We start from the raw sequence: 23,957 nt of genomic DNA, 5'->3' as shown, positions 1-23,957 counted from the left end.
CAGCGTCACTGTGTTCAGCTCTGATCTTGTCAATTTTAAAAATTTGGTATGTCCAAATTAGTTCCACATCCCTAGGGTTGGTTCGGAGAAGGCAATGGCAACCCACTCCAATATGCTTGCCTGGAAAATCCCACGGATGGAGCCTGGTAGGCTGCAGTCCACGGGGTCACTAAGAGTCAGACATGACTGAGCGACTTCACTTTCGCTTTTCACTTTCATGCATTGGAGAAGGAAATGGCAACCCACTCCAGTGTTCTTGCCTGAAGAATCCAGGGACGGGGGAGCCTGGTGGGCTGCCACCTCTGGGGTCGCACAGAGTCGGACACGGCTGAAGTGACTTAGCAGCAGCAGCAGGGTTGGTTCACAGAACCATGTTTCTCCTTGTCCCTGTCCAACTTCCTGAGCTACATGTGACAGCGAAATATCCAAGAATGCAGTAACTTCAAGGGAAAAGGTGCGTGAAGGAAGGCAGGATGGAAAGTTCATTCTCCTAATGTGGGGCAAACAGATTTTGTACCTATCCAAGGCACTGAGATCAAACGATCCCATTTATCTTTCACAGTTCTCAATGTTAGTCGCTCAGTTGTATCCAACTCTTTGTGACCCCATGGACTATACCCCACCAGGCTCCTCTGTCCATGGGATTATCCAAGCAAGAATACTGGAGTGGGTTGCCATTCTTTTCTCCAGGGAATCTTCCCAACTCAGGGATCAAACTCTGGTCTCCTGCATTGCAGGCAGATTCTTTACCATCTGAGCCACCAGGGAAGACCCAGTTTATCTTTAATCACATTAATTATTCAGGATAACTACTAAGAAATTAAACTTTGGATTCTATATTTGTTTGATATAAAAGATTTATAGACAGTTGCAAAGAAGGAGGAAAAAAAAATTCTCAGATACAGGCAAAAAAAGGGGGGGATGTTGTTGACTGGCAGCAGCAATCTCCAATGATCTATGTCAGCAAAAGCTTTCATATCTTAAAGGAATCTTATTCACAACAATCTCTTTCCTGACACTGTCAAAAAATCTTTTTCTTTCACATTTTCCTAGCAATCCACTTGTCCCTAACTTTTCAGCCACATCTTGGAAAAGTTGTGACCTCAGCTCAGGCTGGCAACACAGGCACGCCCTCTTCTGGCACAAAAGGAAATTGCCTGTTTACACTGGCACTCTCGCCCAAGAAATTATTTCTGAATTTTACAGCACTGGAACACATACCTCATGGTCTGCATTTTAGACGAGGAAAACAGCCTAACTGAGGTCAAGAAACTTACTTCATCAAGGTGCGTCAAGCAGGAGGACATTTAAAGCAGGATCTGACCACGTATTATTGAAAGGTAAGTTAGAAGCAATGGGTAAAACCTAATTTTAAGTTGTACTGTTTTGATGTAGATTCAAAATAATGGTTTACATAGTATTTTGGGTTTAATGTAATATATTCATGATCATTAACAGATAAAGGAATAGTGAGCAAAATTTTTCAGAAGAATTAGAGGAGTTATTTTCCAAACTATTTTTCAATATTTTCAAAAAGTATAAAAATAAGATTACTTTCTGGATTTATTCGTTGGAGCTTCACAGGTGGCTCAATGGTAAAGAATCCGCCGGCCACTGCAAGAGATGCAGGAGACAGAGGTTTGATCCCTGAGTTGGGAAGATCCCCTTGTGGGGGGGAAATGGCAACCCACTCCAGTGTTCTTGCCGGGGAAACCCCACGGACAGAGGAGCCTGGCAGGTACAGCCCATGGGGTCACAAAGAGTCGGACACGACTGAGCACACGGGCACATCTGCCACCAGTGTACTTCTTCCAAAAGAAGGACAAGGCAGACATAATTAGAATTAAAAAAACAATGAACTGTCAGCCTCATTTACATGCTAATGCCAATGGATATGAATAAGATTTTATGCTTTGTGATAATGACATGTCAAAAATTTTAAACCTGTTGATTTCTAAATACCTTTATTAGTAATTATCAATCTTTATCATAAATTAGTGGTTAAAAGTACCTCCTTTACAGGGCTATTTTAAAAGTTAAATGAGCTAAGATGGAGCTATCTTTTCTAAAATTCTAAATTTCTAAAATTCACCTTTTTAATCTTCTTTATACCAAAGAAGTATAAAGAATGGACTTTGTAAGTAATAAAAATGCAGGGACAAGAAGTCAAATGGGAAAAAGTAATCAAAAGGAATTACTAAGTTCTTAAACCTGACTGGCTTTCACGTCAGAGAACACCTCCACTCTGTAACTGCCCTGAAGCTCTCATCAGTGACCTTACCTGTAAACACGAGTCCCACCACAGCCCGAGATGCGATGCCACAAGCACAGGCCACCAAGGCCAGGTCGGTCTTCACTCTCCTCCCTGCTGCTCCATGTTCTCCCAGAACACAGACGGGACAAAGAGGGACATCTTTGAAGTTCGGTCAAGTGTATGCAAATAGCTACACTCCTCTGATAAAACCTCTGGGGTGATTTCTTGGCTTCCCAAACCAGCAAGAAAAACAAATAAACTTCCTAGGTGTCTTGTATTCCCACCTCAGTGAATGGTATCACCACTTGTTGAGACGGCCTTGTCCAAAGCTGAACTCAACCTTGATGCTGCTTTCTCTCCTATTCTTCAAATTCAGCCAGCCACAAAGTCACGTCACTCAGACTCACTGCATCTCTTGACCCTGTTCGCTCTTCTTTATACCCCCATGTCGCAGCTTTATGGTCCCCCCAACCTGGCTAACAATCAAGTCCTATTCATCCTCCAAATCTCAGCAGTCTACATTCCCTGCTCCAAAGCTTCCTGCAACAATGCCTCTCTGAAGGCCCCTGCCTCCTCCCCATGGAGGCCGACTGTGTATCGTCAGGCCTCCACCCTCAACTCCATGTGTCTTTTATCCTTGCAGGTATGCCTTATCTTTGGTGTGCATGACAAATATGAGAGTCCCTTAAATCTTTGTTGAATAAAGGATTTACTTTGAGGGGAGAAAAGAAAAAGAAAAATTTGGTTAAATAACTGGTATTTTATCTGGGAAAATGGCCGAATGAATTTTAGGCAAATAATTGGTTGTTTACAGAACAATTTTTTTCTGTTTGAATATTCCTGCCTGGAGAATCCCATGGATAGAGGAGCCTGGTGTGCTACAGTCCACAGGGGTGCAAAGAGTCAGACAGGACTGAAGCGACTTAGCACACATGCACACAGGCTGAGTCATAGGCAAGATGTTCTAGAGTTGTTGACTTTTTCATTAAAATTAGGTCATTTTCTAATTTTATCTGAGGATGTAAAATTCAATGTCCCTAGAGACCGCTATTCCTAGGCTGGTGCAGACGTGGCCAGGCCCTGCTCCAGGGGGTTCTCTTGGCTGCACTTTACCTCTCATCCTCAAGGGTCTTATGTCCAGAATTCCTGCTGTCTCCATGTATGTGGGGCTGGGGACAGGCGGGTGGGCACCCAAGGCCTAGAAGGGTGTGCCTCTCTGTATCTAAAAAATACAGAGGTATTAAGCTGTCATCCATTTCCTTCATGAAGAACTGAGAGGTGGAGGTTAACCTACACTTCTGAACTATTGTGCAAAAATACAGTATCAACCTAAGAAACTACCATTTCTTCCAGCCAGAGGCTGCTAACAGTTGTTCAGCACAAAACCAATCATTCTAAACCAATGTTCACATGTAAGCGAAATGCAGCTGCTACTGTCAGTGAACTCTGGCAAAGGCAACTAATAATGATTTGTCTCACCTTTAGAATCCAAAAAACATTTGACACAAAAATTAATTCAACAGGTCTCACCAAGTATCCGAAGCAACAAAGTACAATGAAATCCACAATACTGCCCTGTTTCTTGAACAGTTGCCTTAAAGAGGACTTAAAAATTTGACTGGCCATCCATTTTTTAATGGCTTTATTAAGGTGTAATTTATACACCATGAAAGTAATCCATTTAAACAATACAATCAGATGGGCTTTAGTAAGTTATCCATAGACAGCCACATGACTGTCAACAAAAATACTTCCATCATCCCAACGGTTCCCTTCTACCCGCTCACGGCCAACCTCTACTCCCCCTTTGGCCCCAGGCAACCACTGACCTGATCTTTGATTTTTTTCTTTTCTAAAAATTTCATATAAATAGCACATTACAACATACAGTCCTTTGTTTCTGGCTTCTGCTAACTGGCATGTTTTTGAGGTTCATTCATGTTATACTAGAGAATCAATTAGGAGTTTGTTCTTTCTCGTGGCTGAGTAATATTCCATTGTACAGCCATCACACATTTTGCTTATCCATTCACCAGATGAGGGATTTGGATTCTTTGTGAATTGTCTATAGTATCTTTTGGATTGTCTATTGTGAATCTGCTATGAATATATGCTTGACTCTTGAATGGACACAATTTTTTTTTAACAACCTTACTGGGGTGTTACTGATATACAGTAAACTACACAAACTTAAAGTACACTATTTGATGAATTCTGATTTATGTATACACCCCTGAAACTATTATGCATAATCAAGATGATGAGTATATACATCCCCCTAATGCTTCTTCGTGCCCCTCCCTTTCCTGTTCTCCTTCCTCCCCCAAGCCATCCTCAGGCAACCATGGCTCCGCTGTCACTATAGATTACTTTCCATTTCCTAGAATTTCCATTGAATGGTGCTTCGAGGGGGGAATCTGCCTTTTTTACAGAGCATACTCATCCTGAGATTCCCCATGCCACTGCCTACACGAACAGTCCACTCCTTCTCACTGCTGAGCTGCATTCCAGAGCAAGGATTTATCTATTCACCTGTTGGCGGACACTTACATTACATTTCTACTTTTTGGCAACCGCAAATAAAGCCTCCATGAACACTGTACACAAGTCTTTGTCTGGACAGATGCTATTATTTCTCCTGACAGCATATCTATAAGAATGGAATTGCCGGTCACATGTTGAGTGTATGGTGAACTTTTAAAGAAACTGCCAAACTGCTTTTGAGCATGGTTGTACCATTTTATATTAGCACCAGCAGCATATAAAGATTCTGGCTTACCTACATCCTTGCCAATGCATGGACTGTCAGGTTTTTTTAAAATTTTAGTCATTATAGTGGGTGTGCAGCAATATCTCATTTAAGCTTTAATGTGCATGTCCCTTGTGACTAGCAATGTTGAAACGCTTTTCATATGTGCCATTCCTGTATCTTTCTGGTGAAATGTCTCTCCAAATTTTTGTACATATTTAAATTGGATTGCTGTCTTCTGACTGAATTTTAAGAGTTCTTTATTTTTTTCCTATATGTGTTATGCTTCGTTGCTCAGTTGTGTCTGACTCTTTGTGACCCCATGGACAGGCTCCACTGTCTCCAGGGGATCTTCCCAACCCAGGGATCGAGCCTAGGTCTCCGCACTGCAGGTGGATTCTTTACTGTCTGAGCCACCAGGGAAGTCCAAGAATACTGGAGTGGGTAGCCTATCCCTTCTCTAGGGAATCTTTCCAACCCAGGAATTGAACTGAGGTTTCCTGCAATGCAGGTAGATTCTTTACCAGCTGAGCTACCAGGAAAGCCCCCTTTTTCTACATTCAGTTCAGTTCAGTTCAGTCGCTCAGTTGTGTCCGACTCTTTGCGACCCCATGAATCGCAGCATGCCAGGACTCCCTGTCCATCACCATCTCCCACAGTTCACTCAGACTCACGTCCATCGAGTCTGTGATGTCATCCAGCCATCTCATCCTCTGTCGTCCCCTTCTCCTCCTGCCCCCAATCCCTCCCAGCATCACAGTCTTTTCCAATGAGTCAACTCTTCTCATGAGGTGGCCAAAGTACTGGAGTTTCATCTTTAGCATCATTCCCTCCAAAGAAATTCCAGGGTTGATCTCCTTCAGAATGGACTGGTTGGATCTCCTTGCAGTCCAAGGGACTCTCAAGAGTCTTCTCCAACACCACAGTTCAAAAGCATCTATTCTTTGGCGCTCAGCCTTCTTCACAGTACAACTTTCACATCCATACATGACTACTGGAAAAACCATAGCCTTGACTAGGTGGACCTTAGTCGGCAAAGTAATGTCTCTGCTTTTGAATATGCTATCTAGGTTGGTCATAACTTTTCTTCCAAGGAGTAAGCGTCTTTTAATTTCACGGCTGCAGTCACCATCTGCAGTGATTCTGGAGCCCCCAAAAATAAACTCTGACACTGTTTCCACTGTTTCCCTATCTATTTCCCATGAAGTGATGAGACCGGATGCCATGATCTTTGTTTTCTGAATGTTGAGCTTTAGGCCAACTTTTTCGCTCTCCACTTTCACTTTCATCAAGAGGCTTTTTAGCTCCTCTTCACTTTCTGCCATAAGGGTGGTGTCATCTGCATATCTGAGGTGATCGATATTTTTCTACATACTAATCCTTTATCAGGCTTATGTTTTGTGAATATTTTTTCCTAGTACGTGGCTTGACTTTTCATTTTCTTAACACTGGTATCTTCTGAAGAGCAAAACTTTAATTGTGATGAAATCCAATTTACCATTTTTTCTTTTATACTTCATGCTTTTTATATCCTACTGACTAAATCTTTGTCTAACCCAAGACACAGGACTTCCAGCTACATTCACTTCTTTACATGTGGGTCTCTGATCCATTTTAAGTTGATTTTTGTGTATGCTGTAAGGTAGAAGTCGAGGTACATTTTACTTCATGAGGAAACCCAATTGTTACTACTTGTTGAAGAGACTATGCTCTCCCTATCTTAGTACCTTTGTCGAAAAGCAACTGACCACATACGTGTCTTATTTCTGGATATTTTGTTCCACTGATCTGTATGTTCATCCATATGTAAATACTACACTGTTTTCATTACTACAGCTTTATGGTAAGTTTTGAAAAGAGGCAGTGTAAGTTTTCCAACTTTCTTCTTTCTTTTTGCAACTTTCTTCTTTTTTTAAAGTTACACTATTCTAGATCTTCTCCATTTCCGATAGATTTTACAATTTGTTTGCCAACTTCTATAAATACATTTCTACAGGAAGTCTGTCTGAGACTTTGGCAATGACTTTGTTGAACCTCCAGATCAATCTGGAGAAGACTGCCACATCACCAATACTGAATCCTCCAACCTATTAACACAGTATATACTCCCACTTACTGAGGGATAGTTCCATTTCTCTCAACAAAAGCTTGTAGTTTTAAATATGCAAGACTTTTTTATTCCAAAGCATTTTGGTCTTTTGGATGCTACTATGAATGTACTTGTGTTTTCATGCAATATCAGATAAACAATCATACAGTATGTGGCCTTTTGTGACTGTCTTCTTTCACTCAGCATGCTTTCACAGTTCACGCATATTGCAGCATGTAGCAGCTCTCTGTTCATTTTTACTGCCCAATAGTATTATTCCGTTACATGGATGTCCTGCATTTTATTCATCCAGTCTTTAGCTGATAGTCTCAGATTTCTAAGGGTTGATGGTTCTTTTAGTAAGCTGCTTGGACTTACGCTGTGGAATCTATCCGCCCCCATGAAGTGTAGCTTCTGATATCTTCGCTTTGTTTTTAAAATCTGTAATTCTTATTTGTTTTCTGACCTGGTTCCCTAGGGATTACCTGTGTGCCTGCACAGACAATAACTGCTGCTCACATGGTGTCACCATTCATCTCCCTCTCTCTGCGTCACTCACTTCACTCCAATCAACCATCTCGCCTCCTACCATTCAAACAAGCAAGACACACTCCTGCCTCAAGGTCTTAGCATCTGCTCTTCCCTCTACCTAGAACACTCTTCCCCCAAATATCCACAGGGCTCTTTCTCTCACCTTCTTTGGGTCTTTGTTCAAATAGTGCCTATCTAGTGAGGCCTTCCCTGAACACTCTTGTTTACAACTGAACCCTTCCCTCGCATTTCTTCCAAAGCATCTATTACCTTCAAATAGATTATACATTTTACTTATTTATGTTTTCATTCTGGTTTCACTAATGGAATGCTAACACCATGAAGGCAGGAAGTTTTGTTTATTTTTTCATACTGTAACACCAGTACCTAGAAGACTGTCTGGCACATAGCAGGTACTCAGCAAATACTTGATGAATCAAAGAATCATATTCTTAAAACAACGCAGATTTGTATTAATTGATCCATACACAGCCCAGAAGGTTCAAACCTAAAAGAATGCTGATTAATGGATGACTAAGCATGTTGACTATATACAGGCCAGTTCTATCTATTGGAAATATAATGTAAGCCACAAGTAAGTTATAATTGTCTAGCAGCTACATTAAAAATAAGTAAAAGAAAACAAGTGAAATTAATTTTAATGTTTTGCTCCATCCAATATATCTAAAATAGTATCATTTAAACGTGATTCATACAAAAATTACTAATAAAATATTTTCAGTCTTTTTTTTTTTCACACTAAGTCTTTGAACTTTGGTGTCTATTTTATGCACAGCACATCTCATTTGGGACTAGCCACATTTCAAATGTCAACAGCTCCATGTGGCCACTGGCTACCATATCGGACAGCTCATATACAGACCAAAGGTAAATAACCCTGTTATAGCAGGGAAGTATCTTGTACATTTATTCACTGTATTCACCTGAGCATTCCAAACTAAGGTCCTGGTACAACCTCATAATTTCCTAGCTTTGTCAAATAGATTCAACGAATATAGCAAGAGAACCAGTAGCTTTCATTCGGAAAAACACTTTATATCAAACTGGCTCAACTCTAAATTTCACAGAGAAATTCTGATTGGAAAGAATGAGTGCCCTTCTTTTCTAGGCTCTTTAATTAAGAAACAAAGTCAAATCCAGAGAGATTTTGTAATCTTATCTATATTATCAGGGAGGAAAAACACATTATTTTCAAACAGAAAGAACTTTTAAAATTCTATTTTCAAGAAACAAACAAGCATTTATTTCAAGTTAGCCAAAATACATTTCCTGCTAAAATACAATTTTCATACAGATACAGTTGCATTTTAAAAATTCATAATAGTTGTCTTAACAATATTTTTGTATTCACAGTAAAAAGCTGAAATAAAATACTAAGGAAAAATTTAATAAGCTCTTAAAATTTTAATATATACAGTTAGGTCCTTAATATGATTCTTAAAAGCTAAACCATTATATACAGAAAATGTTTTCATTAACTTTTTTATTATCAGGGGATTAATTTCTTCCAGAATCCCAGTATTTAAAAATACTCACTTACTGGAACTGTAATAATTGCCATTATTATTCAACAACAAAATTTAAAGAATCCAATTAAAATGCCTGATAATTTACAACCTAAATGTTAAAAAGTTTTCTTTTCTTAGGCAATAAATTAAAGCAGACTACAGCATCTACTTACTCAGATGTTACAGGAGGTTTTCTTATCTTTTCCCATAAACTGGCAGGTTTGAGCTCAGATCATCAGCAAGGCACAGAGAAACTCCAGATGGTAAAATGTCCCAAACTCTCTTTACCCTGAAAAGCATAAACAAAATGCCAGTGTGAGAAAGAAAACTCAAGTTACAACCAAGATAGAACTCTCTGGAGTGGCTTATCTAGATAGGGAGTAACTTCTGTTTCTTTTCTTCTTTTTTTTTTTTTTTAAAGTGAGGGCTCACAACAAGTTAATTCACGGTCCTGGAGCTGTGGGTGACCTGACACAGCAATACTTGGTATTATAACTGCTCTTCTGTTTTAAGAAATCTCTTTGGGAGGAAGCCTAAACTAGAACAATAAAATATGCATCCTGTACTGTGATGTGATGGTTTTTTCACCAGTCTGACTCTTCAACTGGAGAGATTAGAGATCTATCTCTAATCACATAATTTATCCTAAAACTATGATACTTCTGAAAATGAAAATGGAAACTTTTGAAATTTTTTAAGTCAATAAACTGTTTTTATGATATTATTTTTTCATAAAAAGTAATGTACATCCATTAAAGCAAAAAATGTAAGGTTCTTTATATTATATGCACACTTAAAATATCATTAAGTAGACTAATTATTCTCGGTGTATATTCATGTACTTCAATCCATTTTCTTAAAGAGTCTGTCTCTGGTATTGCGTCACTGATATTTTTTCTGGAAAACATGTTTGGAAAAAAGCTTATTATTTGAAAATTTTCACCAAGTTACCACAACCTTTTTTAAAGTTTTATTTTAAGTAAGCTGAAATCACTGACATCTTCATCTGACTCTTCTCCATTAATGTTATTTTTAACAAGAAAATGTTTTCTTCACAGGTGCTGAGAAACCTGATAAGCTTTAAGGCAAATTCTGCTAAGCAGAGGATATTCTCAGTTCTATTTTTTAATAACAAAATTGCAAAATCTCAGTCTATTTTACAGATACTATCTTTCTGCCTAAATTGGAGCTCTTGTTTCCCCACTCTTGCCCCCTCCAATCCATTCACCATGGCAGTGCAGCTCAGGTGACTCCCCCCAACCCCTCAGTGCAAACTGAACATGTAACTCAGCATCTAAAAGCTTTTCAATGGCTTCCCACTGCTACTGGGACATCACCTCAAATATGAAAAGGCCCCCAAAGCCCAGCACAACCTGCTTCCTTTCTGCCTCTCAGGCAGCTCTGGCGACCTCTCAGGTCCCTGGGAGCACCAAATTCTGCCCTGCCCCAGGCCTTTGCACACTCTGCTCCCTCTGCTTGGAATGCTCTTCTTCTTGGTCCATCTTTACTTGCCGGACCATCTTTCCTATCTGAGATGCCTGCTAATCTTACCCAACCCAGAGTACACCAAGACATCCTCTTTTTTTCTCTCAAAAGGAGTCCATACTTTTCCTATGAGGCATTCACTGAAATCTATATTTGTGTTTTTAGGGGGCCTACCTCCATCGGGTGGTAAAAACGTCAGCAGAGGTTGTAGATTGTTCATCTGACTCACCTCCTAATCACTGTTCCTTACCCAGCCCCGGTTTGATCCTTGGCACTTGGTTAACCTTCAGAAAATGTTTGATGAGTGAATGAATGAATGACTGAAAAGAAGAAGGGTACAGGGACGAAGCACAATCTAGTTATTTCAGCTAACCTGTTATCTATGACCAACACAATTCATCACCCTAAACCCAACTACACCATAATCTCCTCCTCTATACAGGATTATTTTCATTAGCGCACAGTCTATACTTTCTTCCAACCTAAGAGAGAGACACACAGACAGACCCATACACACACCCCTTTCTTCTGACCCCACGTTTCCACGAATTAATTCCCCATTATTCTAATGCAATTGCACAGGAATACTCAGAAGGGCTATTTCTGCTGTCTCCAATTCTTTCCTCCTCTTCTTATTTGAGCCCACTCCAATCAGGCTTTGTCCTGATTACTCCCCTGAAACTGTTCTTGTTAAGTCACCAATGACTTCCACCTTGAACTACCCAGCAGCCAGGTACTGAGGCAGGTACTTTAATGAATTCTCTAATCCATTTAAACAAGTTCATCACAGTCACCTTTGAGCAAATACCATTGCTATCCCCAGAGAGAGGATCCTCTCTTTCTTTAGACACTTTCTGCTTGGTTTCCAGGACACCTTACTACTGACCCTCCTGCTTCATTGGCCATTTCTTCTTAGACTTCGCATTATTTCAGTTTAATGTTAAGAGTGACCCAAGGCCCTCGATTCTCAGATTTCTTTTCTATCCGTACTCCCTCCCCTTGGTCATCTCAATGGGTCTCTCATCACTTTAAATACCACTTACAAGAGCCTAAACCTCTTCCCTGAACTCAAGGCTTGTATTTTCAGCTGCCTCTTTGACATCTCCCACAGATGTCTACCAGACACTTCACATTTAACATCACCCCATGACAAAGCTGCTCATGTTCTCCCCAAAGCTGATGCTCCTACGGGCTTCCCCGTGTTAGTAAATGACAATTCAACCTTCCAAGTCATCTTTGCCTTTTCGCTTTCCTTAACATCCCATTTCCAATCCATCTGTAAATCCCATTGGCTCTTCCTTAAAAACATATCTAAATTCTGCTGTTTCTCCCTACCTCTACTGCCACTACTGCCATCCAAGCCTTTATCATCCCCATCTGATTATTACAAGAAGCTCCCAGCTGATTCTTTCCTTGCCTCACCACATATTATTCTCAAACCAAAAGGCCAGAGTCATATAGATAAAACAAAATCAGACCATGCCACTCCTTAAAAGCCACCAACTGTTTCCCTTCTCATCAGAGTAAAAGTCATTTTTCTTTTTACTCTTCCCTCTGGAGAATTTCAGCTTCTTAGGGGAAATATTTTTTTGTTTTGATCGATACTATATCCCTCTGGTGGCATGAAAATGCCAGGGACCTAACAGGTCTCCAGTAAACATTTACTGAATTTTAAAAAAGTTTAGAAACAGGACTATGGTAGGCAATTCAACTAAATCTCCAGACTCTACTGTTCTTAACAGTAGGCTCTTAGAGAGCATGGACCATGCAGTTATAATTAAATTTTGCACAGTAACTTGCATACAAACTCTTAATATAATTTCATCATTGATGGCATATTTCCCACTGAAATTTTACCTTCCTATATTATATGAATATTACTAACTTTAAAAGTTAAGCAGAACATTTTAAAATATGACATCTGGGTCTCAATCTCAACTCTCAATACCAATTCCCTCCACTTCTACTGAAACTACCCAGCCGCTTCCTCCTTCGTGGAGGTATTATGCTTAGTTACTGATGCTTTGCTGTGAGCACTGTCTTGACCGTGGCTCTGGAGCTCTCACTGTTACATTATTTGCTGCTCTATTTATCAGGTGACGCTGCAGACATGCAGAGGCTTAGACTATCCTGAAGAGCAGGAAGAATAGCGACCGAGAGTCCAGCTATGGCTGCTTTCTTTCTCAAGGTTCTTCTTTCAACTTCTTGAGTGTATCTATTAATGCTATAACTCTTCCAAAGGCATTTCTCAGCCTATAGCCAACTGTTTCCAAGGTCTTTTTCATGAGTAAGCCTGTCTTCTGACAGTTTCATGACTCCTACAGGCTGCACCAGCACATACACACTTACATTTCCAACCCAGGACTCCAAGCTTCCTCTCGGTTCTTAGCAGACTCTACATAAGAATATTTTATCAGTGCAGTATCTTCATGTGATAAATTTCACAGAGAAACCTGGAGCAAGCTGAATACTGATACAATCATTCTACTCTCAATCACTGTTAGACCTTGTCTCGTTTTACCAAAAAGTTCAAAACCATTTGCAGTTTTTTGAACTATCAACAACCTATAATTTAATGAGAAGCTATACACTTTCAACATATGTCATTCTTATTTTTCTTAAGTATAACTGTAAAACAAAACTGCTAAAATCAAGATAGATATCAACATGCTTAAAAACATATATTAATATGACCCAGTACATATGTATGGCCATCATCAGTATCATGAGAGGATGATGAGTTAACATATACTAAGTACTTACTATGTACAGGCATTTTATCCTCCTCATCATATGCAATCCTTATCACAGTCTTGTATGATAGGTACATATCACCAGACTTGAATCCCCTCCCCACCCTAGTGAGTGAAAATAAAAGTTGCTCAGTCGTGTCTGACTCTTTGCGACCCCATGGACTGTCCATGCAATTCCCCAGGCCAGAATACTGTTAGTGGGTAGCCTTCCCCTTCTCCAGGGGATCTTCCCAACCCAGGGATCAAACCCAGGTCTCCCACATTGCAGGCGGATTCTTCAGCTGAGCCACAAGGGAAGCCCAAGAATACTGGAGTGGGTAGCCTATCCCTTCTCCATCTTCCCAACCCAGGGATCGAACCGGGGTCTCCGGCATTGCAGGTGGATGCTTTACCTACTGAGCTATCAGGGAAGCCCAGAGGCCTTCCTAAAGCCCGGTGTCACATCTCCTTCAGTTCAGTTCAGTTCAGTCGCTCAGTTGTGTCCAACTTTTTGCGACCCCATGAATCACAGCATACCAGGCCTCCCTGTCCATCACCAACTCCCACAGTTCACTCAAACTCCTGTCCATCGAGTCAGTGATGCCATCCAGCCATCTCATCCTCTGTCGTCCCCTTCTCCTCCTGCCCCCAATCTCTCCCAGCATCAGAGACTTTTCCAATGAGTCAACTCTTCTCATGAGGTGGCCAAAGTACTGGAGTTTCAGCTTTAGCATCAGTCCTTCCAAAGAAATCCCAGGGCTGATCTCCTTCAGAATGGACTGGTTGGATCTCCTTGCAGTCAAGGTACTCTCAAGAGTCTTCTCCAACACCACAGTTCAAAAGCATCAATTCTTCGGTGCTCAGCTTTCTTCACAGTCCAACTCTCATATCCATACATGACCACAGGAAAAACCATAGCCTTGACTAGACAGACCTTTGTTGGCAAAGTAATATCTCGGCTTTTCAATATACTATCTAGGTTGGTCATAACTTTTCTTCCAAGGAGTAAGCATTAGCTATTCGTGCCACTTTAAGGAGTGCTTGGTCAATTTTTACCAAAATGAGTAGCTAATAATTAAAACTGTTTTATCTGGTAAACACGTAAAAGTCAACTTACACCTGTAGGACAGGCTTAAGTGTTTAGAAGTTTTTTCAGTTGATTTACCCTAGCAGGTCCAAGGGATACAAACATTCTTTAAAGAAACTGCACTATCATGACTACTGAAGTTTTTCATGGAAAAGATGAATAGTTTGTTATATCAGGCCTTTACTTATTTCTCTACGTGGAAACTGTCTCTTAAATTATTCTGTTATGAAAACTTATACTAATGAGCATAAGCTCCTTGGGGGAAAAAAAAAAAGATTTCAAGGTTGTCCTTGACTCTTTAGTGAACTAGACTTCTGAGCTGGACAAGTCCAGCTCTTGAAATTCCTTGAAAAATGCTACTTTCATCCTTTAAAGCTTAAAAGCTTCACGTTCATCTACAAAGTAAATTATTTCTACTGAAAGTACTGTCAGAGAACTTGAGGATGAACAGAATAAAATCAGCACCAATACAAAAGCCACACTGACGACCCTGAATATTTAGAGAAACAAACAATTGAATGGTGCTACTGACCACCATGGTTCCTGAAGCCCCTTCCCCAGTGGCATTTTCACAGCAGAGGAGCTGGACTCCTGGCTGCCAGAGCCCCCACCCCACCCCTACGGGGCACGCACCTCCCAGGCCAGGTTCCCGCGGCCTCCTCAGACTCTGGGGAGCCCAGTCCACGTGAGCTGCACTCCTAGGCCTTTTACATAACTGTGGTTGAAGATATTTTTCACAAGGTTCTTTAAACAAAGATTCACGTGATAAATTTCTGCTCAAGTTTAGTTCCAGGAAATGTTTGGTTTCTGCAGCTGTTTATATGCTTCCGGTTGTCAGGACATGAAAACGATATAATTCTGTTTCTTTTTCTTACTTGAGCAACTAGAAAATGTGAAATCAAAGATATTGCCCAAATCTCTCAGCACTGACAGATGGGAATACTTAATCCTTCAACTTCTTATAGTTGAGACTGGTTTTAGTTTTTTATAAATTTACTTTACCTTTTTGGCCTGAAATGTATAAGTTGCTTTAAGTGTTTGCAGAAGCAAGGAAAGTTGCTAAATGTAAAACATGAAAGACATATATAATGTTTGACATGCTTATACATCCCAGAATAAAATTTAAAAACAGAGAAAATACACTGAGAAGGCACAAACGCCCAGAATTAAACTCTCTGTTATATAAAAGATACAGAAGATTCCACAGAGAAACAAAACAGCACTCTACTCTCTGTTTAAACCCGGTTAACCAGTCTGAATACTCAAAATAGGTTCTTGGTTGAACCTCCCTAGCAATACTAAAAAGTCTGAAATTTTTACGAAGCATTTTAGTAAGAGAGTTCTCCAACATTATTTTGAGAAATAGAAACATTTTAGAAAAGTGAATTAAACTAGGTTTATGACAGGTGTATATTTGAAGTCTCTTCATTTGTAAAACAGTCCAGATTACAGTTGTGCATTCTGTAACCATAATCAGCCAAGAACTGTTTCTAGTTCTTTCACTTCTTTTCAATACTGAGGTTCAGTAATAAGTCAATAAAGTAATAAGTGATGAAAGTATCCATCTAAATCTTGAAGGTATTTATTTATTATAATTTTTATATTCTTTTCTCAAAGCATTTATAACCTATAAAAGGCAGACATTACAGCAAAATTGTATCTTATAAATAAGAAAATTCAAACAAGAGAAAAAAAGGATGAAATTATGTAGGCCGTAAGTCTGAACTTACACTATCTGACTGATACAGCAAAAAGAGAGAGACAATCAACTGTAAAATGCACGCTAGCCATGATGCAATGATATGTCTCAGGATAAACAGAATCCGCCCTGGTATGCAAATCTGAGAAATAGTTCTCTAGCAGACCACTATACAATAATACACTGGGGTCTTTAACACTATCCCTGACAGGCTCATTCAGCAGTTTCTTAAAGCATACAACATACAGTAAAAACATAAAGCTCTTAAGATAATCTGGATGAATAAAAAAAGACAGAAAACCTAGAGAGTCTGTCTAATACAACTTTCTGTGATGATAGTCTAGATATTTTAAATCTATACTGTCCAGTACAGTAGCTACTAGTCACACGTAAATGCTTGAAATGAGGCTAGTCAACCAAGAAACTGAATTTTTAATTACTTCTAATTTTAAATTTTTTCATTTAATTTTTATTTTAATAACTATATTATAAGGCAAATACCTACCCACTGGACCATACAGGTCTAAAACATTAGTTATCCAACTTGTTTTAGTAGCAAACCCATTTTTGAGTTGGCAAACATACACCAAATCTAATATATAAAAAAAGTAAATGGTATATTATATATAAGCTCAAATTTATAATATTAATATAGTCAATATGAATACAGAGAAGGCAATGGTACCCCACTCCAGTACTCTTGCCTGGAAAATTCCATGGACGGAGAAGCCTGGTAGGCTGCAGTCCATGGGGTCACGAAGAGTCAGACACAACTAAGTGACTTCACTTTCACTTTTCACTTTCACACACTGGAGAAGGAAATGGCAACCCACTCCTGTGTTCTTGCCTGGAGAATCCCAGGGACAGGGGAGCCTGATGGGCTACCATCTATGGGGTCGCACAGAGTTGGACATGACTGAAGTGACTTAGCAGCAGCAGCAGCAATGTGAATGAGTTTTCTAGTGGGTAAAAACTAGAAATTGATGGTTATAAGTGAGAGTTATAAACTCAAATCAGTCTCAGTAAACACTTATTTCTGTATTTTGCTTGGATGCACTGTGCACCTATGAGGGACTTACAGCTACATTCTGAGCTACCCAATTACCAAAAGCCACACATAGCAGCGATCTACTCAGAAAGCATAAGAGGAAAGCACAGCATGCCAGCATGGCAGCTTCAGGTGCTTCTCTTCACGGGAAGAGTCGTCCCAGGAGTTCACATGGCCAAACAAGAAGCTATTCTCTTGGGCACTCAGATGACAGCTCAGATGCAAGGAAATGAGAATCTGGAAAGGGTCACAGTGACTTAGAAGCCTTCTGTCTCAAACAGAAACCAATACCTCAAAAATGATACTAGCCACAGCCTCCGGGTCCCCATGAATTTCATACCCATCAATGAAAAGTGCCCCTCCCAGGGAAGCTCAAAGTTATTGCTTCTAATCAAGAATTCAGAGTTCACATATAGTTCCTCCCAGACCAAACACATTCACCAAATAAAGGTCATTTTCACCATTAGCAATGTTGCCTAGTAACACGGTTAACTTTCCATTTTTATCATAATTCAGAGGAACTGAATAGAAAGTTCATCCAGGGTTACTTTTGTCCTGAGAGAATGAGAATGGCTCTGTTAATTCTTTACCCACCTTCATGATTGAAAAAATAATAATCCTAGCATATCAATAAAAAAAAAGAACTTCCTTACCTTCTTTTAAAAACCTGTAACAAAATCATATTAATGATTAAATAATGTAAGTATTTCCTTTAAAAGCCAGGAAATTAGACCAAGAAGACTATAACCTTAACTTCTGTTCAAGGCATAGTGGTCCTAATCAATGTAACAGAAGAAATCAAAATGAGATATAAAATTTTAAATAAAATGACAAAATTTCTCTAAGTGATAACTATTTATACAGAGACTTATGAAGATAATAAAAGTAATATAAAAACCAAAATCATTCATGTTGCTAGATATAAGGTTAATATACAAAAACTAATATAATTCCTAGAAGTCACAGAATACAACTTGGTAATTTAACTAGGAAAAGCTACCATTTAAAATGTCAACCTAATAAAAAAAAGTTCATATAGTGAACAGACTTGGAGCAGCTGCCTGAGGTATGGGGTGAGGGGAGTAAAATGAGGAAGGGGGTTTCAGGGTACAAATAGTCATGGGGATGTAACATACAGCCTGGTGACTACAGATACTAATACTGTACTGCGTATTTGAAAGTAACTAAGAGAATGGATCTTGAAAGTTCTCATCATAAACAAAAAAACTGTGTCATTAGATATGGCAACAGATGTCACCTGAACTTACTGTGGTGGTCAATTTGTAATATATACAAAAATAAAAATCATTACATTGTACAAGTGAAACAAATATAATATGCAACTATACTTCAATAAGAAAGAAACAAGGAAAGGGAAGGAGGGATAAGAAGAGAAAGAAAGAGAAAAAGAAGGAAGGCAACTAAAAGATACAAGCTTTCTAATAATAAATTTCCAGTAATGAAACTAACAAGCTATCAGGTGCAAAGGAGGAAATCAGTGTTGAGGAAATCAGTGTTGAATAAATAAGAAAATATACCATGTTTATAGACAGACTTAATTAATATTCTTAAATTGAGTGAAATTTCACTATGATTCTAATAAAACTCTCTACGAGGTCTTTCATGGATAAGTTGGTGCTAAAATTCTTAAGAAAAATAGAGCTAAGAATAAATAGCCTTGCCAAACTCGAAGGAGAACACAGGCAACACGCCCTCCAAAATGTTAGGTTTTATACTGAACCATGGCTAAGTTACACAGCACAGACAAATGGAAGTCACAGAACACCTATAGAAAAACATGTGTGTCTGGAAATTTGATATTTAATAGTCATAGTGCCGCAAATCAGGGGGAAAGGATGGACTATCGAATTGTGCTGCTAAGACAAAAGACTTCTATAAGGAAGTAAAATTAAACCCATGTTTCACACCATACAAAAACATTATCAGGCAAACTAGAGAGATAAATGTGAAAAAAATTATAAACTTTCTAGGAAAAAAAAATCCTTGCTGTCATGAGGGCTTTTAAAAATGAGATACAAAAAGCAAAAATCGAAGTAAAAGACCAATAAATATTACTATGTCAAATTTTTTTAAACATTCTAAACAATAAAAGATTCAAACTTTAAAACCAATGAAAAAAATCAATCCACGGACTGAGAAAAGATAGTTTAATAACCAACAAAGTGCTAATTTACAGAATATATGAAAAACTCCTAAAAAATCAGAAAGTAAACATAAACAACTGAGTTGATAAAATAGAGAACAATTGTGGGTAGCCAATTAGAAGGAAATCTGAGTGAAAAATAAACACAAAATGTCCACACTTCGTACAAAGAAAATTAACACTACAATGAGACATAATTTTATATCAGGCTGGTAAAATTTCATGTAGTAATAAAAAATTTTAATAGATTCAGCCACTTTAGAGAGCAGTTTGGCAATACTTAATAAAGGGAGTTGAAGCTTGTATCTGTGACCAAGCAATTCCACTCCTGAGTATGTGTACAGAGAAAATGGCACATGTTGTTGCTGCATCGCGTCCGTCGTGTCCGACTCTGCGTGGCCCCATAGACGGCAGCCCACCAGGTTCCCCCGTCCCTGGGATTCTCCAGGCAAGAACACTGGAGTGGGTTGCCATTTCCTTCTCCAATGCATGAAAGGGAAAGTTAAAGTAAAGTCGCTCAGTTGTGTCTGACTCTTAGCGACCCCATGGACTGCAGCCTACCAGGCTTCTCCATCCATGGGATTTTCCAGGCAAAAGTACTGGAGTGGGATGCCACTGCCTTCTCCAACATGTCCTTAAGGAGGTGTATCTAAGAGTATTTGTTAGCACTCTTTATAACAGTAAAAAATTGGAAACAACCCAAACACGAATTAACAGGAGAATGGATAAACATACAGTGATACAGTCTTATAATGAAATACTAAATATATTTAAAAGAATCAAGGACAGCTATAATACCAAAGATAAATAAATCTTACCAAAAAAGCAAAAAAGCAATGTTAGCTTCTGCAGAGCCAGAGATATAATCAATAGATGGGCAATCCACAGAATAAGAGAAAACCTTTGCATATATATATATCTGATAAATGGTTAATATCCCAACTCTATAAGTATCTTCTACAACTCAAGGGCAAAAAAATCAAGAAACCTTCTATTTAAACGGATTTTTCCTTAAAGAAGACATATAAACAGCCAACAGGTACACGAAAAGATGTTCAACACTACTATCATGACGGAAATGTAAATCAAAATCGCAATGAGATTATCACCTCATGCCTGTTAGGATGGCCGTTATTAAAACAAAACAAAACAGAAATAACAAATGCTGGTAAGTACTTGTATAAACTGGAATCCTTGTGCGCAGTTGCTGGGAGTGTAAAATGGTACAGTTGCTATGGAAAACAGTAGCGGCTGCTCCTTAAAAATTTAAAAACAGAACTACCAAATGATTCCACAATTCCACCTGTGGATCTTCATGCAAAAGAATTTAAAGTGGGATCTCAGAGAGATATCTGTACTCCCATGTTCACCGCAACATTCACAATGGCCAAGAGAGGGAAACAACCTAAATGGCTTCATTTAGGAAATGTCTTGATTCATTCGTCAGTGGGTGAATGAATACAGAAAACGGGTTGTAAACATACAATGGAAAATTATTCAGCCATAAAAAGAAGGAAGTCCTGTCATATGTGTCATGGATGAACCTTGAGGACATTACGCTAAGTGAAATAAGCCAAATACAGAAAAACAAACAGTGCATGATTCCACTTATATAATAAGGTAGCTGCTGCTGCTGCTACTAAGTCGCTTCAGTCGTGTCTGCCTCTGTGCGAACCCATAGACGGCAGCCCACCAGGCTCCCCCGTCCCTGGGATTCTCCAGGCAAGAACACGGGAGTGGGTTGCCTTTTCCTTCTTCAATGTGTGAAAGTTAAAAGTGAAAGTGAAGTCGCTCAGTTGTATCCGACTCATAGCAACCCCATGGACTGCAACCTTCCAGGCTCCTCCGTCCATGGGATTTTCCAGGCAAGAGTACTGTAGGGGCTTGCCATTGCCTTCTCTGAATAAGGTAGCTAAAGTAGTCAAATTCATAGAAGTAGGAAGTGGAAGAGTGGCTGCCACAGACTGGAGGGGAACGGGAAATGGAGGTGCTGTTCAGAGGCTCAATCATGCAAGATGAAGAAGTTCTAGAGCTCTGCTGCCCAGCACTGTGTGTAGAGTTAATAATAACGTACCACACACTTAAAATTTTAAGACGGAAGATCTCATGTGTTTTTCAGCACAACTAAGAAAAAAATGTTTGAAATCATGTAAGTAATACTATATACATATATGTGTGTGTGTACATATTTATATATTCTATGAATGCATGCATGCTCAGTCACTTCAGTCGTGTCCACTCTTTGTGACTCTACTGACTGTCCTCCGCCCGAGGGATTCTCTAGGCAAGAATACTAGAGTAGGTTGCTATGCCTTCCTCTAGGGCATCGTCCCAACACAAGGACTGAACCCACATCTGAGTCTCCTGCATTACAAGCGGATTCTTTACCCATTGAGCCACCTGGGAAACCCCATACATATGTATGTATGAATATATATGTATACAGTTGTATACAAAGGCAGTAAGAGCATAAAATACTCTTGTTGTGTGGAGTAGTAAACACTAAATTCAAGACAGAGGTTTCAAACTATTAAGGAGGAAGAAAGGAGAACGGGGCCAAAAATGCTAAACAGGAAGTTTCTATTTTCCCTGTGATATTTTATTACTTAAAAAAAATTTTTTTAAACTGATAATATTTAAACAAATACTTTAAAATATATAGTATTTGATAATTTATTTTTACTTTCAATTTTTCTGTATGTTTGAAATATATTACAGAAACAAATTTTTTAGAACCTAGTAAATACTAAGAATATTTTCTTCCCTTTTAAGAAATGGGTATAGTTCATCTTCTCTAATAACAAAAGATTCCATGGCGGGAGGATGGGCCTGAAATTGTATCAAAATTTAGTTTGTGTGTGTGTTCACTCTTCTCAGAAGAGAAGCCACAAACTTCATCAAAGGGGCCTGTGACTCAGAATGTTGAGCACCAGGAACATAACTGCTGATATCTGCCATTTTCCAGCAGGCAACAATGAAACAGAGCCCCTGGGTACTTGCCTGAAAGAAAAATGAAAATGCCAACTTGGAAAGTGAACATTCCTGTGTCCACCGCAGTATTATTTGTAACAGCCAAGACGTGAAGACAACCTAAGCATATAATCACAAATAAACAGAGAAAATGTAGCATATACACACGATGTAATTTTATTTAGTCATAAAAAAGAATGGAATTTTGCCATTTTTGACAACACGGATGGACCTCGAGGGCACTGTGACCAGTGAAACAAGTGAAGTGAGACAAAGTGAAACGAACCCCGTGTGACTGCACTTATATGTGGAATCCAAAAAAGGCAACAGCCAACACCAAGCTCACAGTACAGAGAACAGACTGGTGGCTGCCAGAGGCGGGGGTGGATGGGTGGGCAAAACGAGTAAAGGAAGCCAAAAGGTGCAAACTTTCCAGTTATGAAAGCCCTGGGGATGGAATGTATAGCAGACAACCATGGCTAACAATACTGTATTGCGTATCTGCAAATTGCTAAGAGAGTTGATCTTGAAAGTTCTCATCACAAGAAAAAAAAAACTGTAAATACATATATATGTTGACAGATATTATCTAATCATGTGATCACTTCCCAATGTATACAAATATGGAATCATTACGTTGTACACCTGAAATTAGTATCTGTCGACTATACCTCAAAAGAAAGAACCAAATCTGAATTTGAATCAAGCAATATGTTTCTAACCTTTTTCTTAGTTCTGATTTTGTTTATATGCTTTTACTTTCTGTATGTTTGCTGCAGAGTTGCCTCAACTCTGAAACTCTCTCTGAAAAAAAGGGCAAGCTATCAATTAAAAAAATAAGAAACACCCTTTAAGAAGTCCCACCAAATGAATGTAAAAACATACAAAATAAGAAGAATCATTTGGAACAAACACTGACACAGCAGCCTTGGATCAGGTGTCAAGACAAACAGTTCCATTTACCGACTTTAGCAGGAAGGCTTCACAGAGGGCAAGGAATATGACAGTCACAGGAACAGGTCAGAAACTGGGGGTGGCAAGTATATTGTTGAGAAAAACTTCCCCCAGATGATTCCTACCTTTTCCAACATCCCACCACTAAAGCCCCCAGTCCCCACTACAGTTGAGATCACTGAGTTGAATTTATTCTTTTAAATTATTCAATGTTTGACAAATAAGTTTATTGAGCACTTACTCTATCACTGTCAGGAAGGGAGTATTTTTGTACTTCTGTACAGTTAGAGCTTTCTGGGAAAATTTACTGAGACCTGGGTTAAAGGACAAGGCTTAAAACTTAAAAAAAAAAAAAAGACTAAAGAGATAGTAAAAGATTGGTCTCCCGTGACGTATGTGTTTACATTTCAGAAGGATGATAAAACTGGGGTCATGGAGACATTCCAGAGTTACAGACTCAGAGTCTCTTGTCTAAGATTACTGACGTCAGTAATAATCTGTCTTGGCCTCAGAAACCCCATGTCTACTTTCAAGATAACATGAACAAATATAGATATTAAAAACTTATCAGTCACCAGGCTAGTTCCTAAGGACATAACCATGAATAAGAGTAAGTTCGGAGTACATGGTCAACCATGGTACCAACAATGCTCCATCACCACGTGA

General features: G+C 39.0%; 1 long non-coding RNA gene across 1 annotated transcript in view; it reads right to left on the bottom strand.

Annotated features, from left to right (window-relative positions):
• LOC106502060 overlaps window positions 1–23,957 on the bottom strand; it is a 93,543-nt gene that overhangs the window by 57,067 nt on the left and 12,519 nt on the right. Inside the window, exons 2-3 of the long non-coding RNA XR_001917945.1 lie at window positions 9,326–9,441; window positions 2,282–3,476 (exon numbers count right to left, since the gene is read on the bottom strand). This is a non-coding gene — a long non-coding RNA (uncharacterized LOC106502060). The remainder of the gene's footprint in view (window positions 1–2,281; window positions 3,477–9,325; window positions 9,442–23,957) is intronic.

Source organism: Capra hircus, chromosome 4 (assembly GCF_001704415.2).
Source record: "Capra hircus breed San Clemente chromosome 4, ASM170441v1, whole genome shotgun sequence".
NCBI classification, from domain to species: Eukaryota; Metazoa; Chordata; class Mammalia; order Artiodactyla; family Bovidae; genus Capra; species Capra hircus.
The sequence above is the reverse complement of the archived record's forward strand: the minus strand, read 5'-3'. Positions and strand labels throughout refer to the sequence as shown.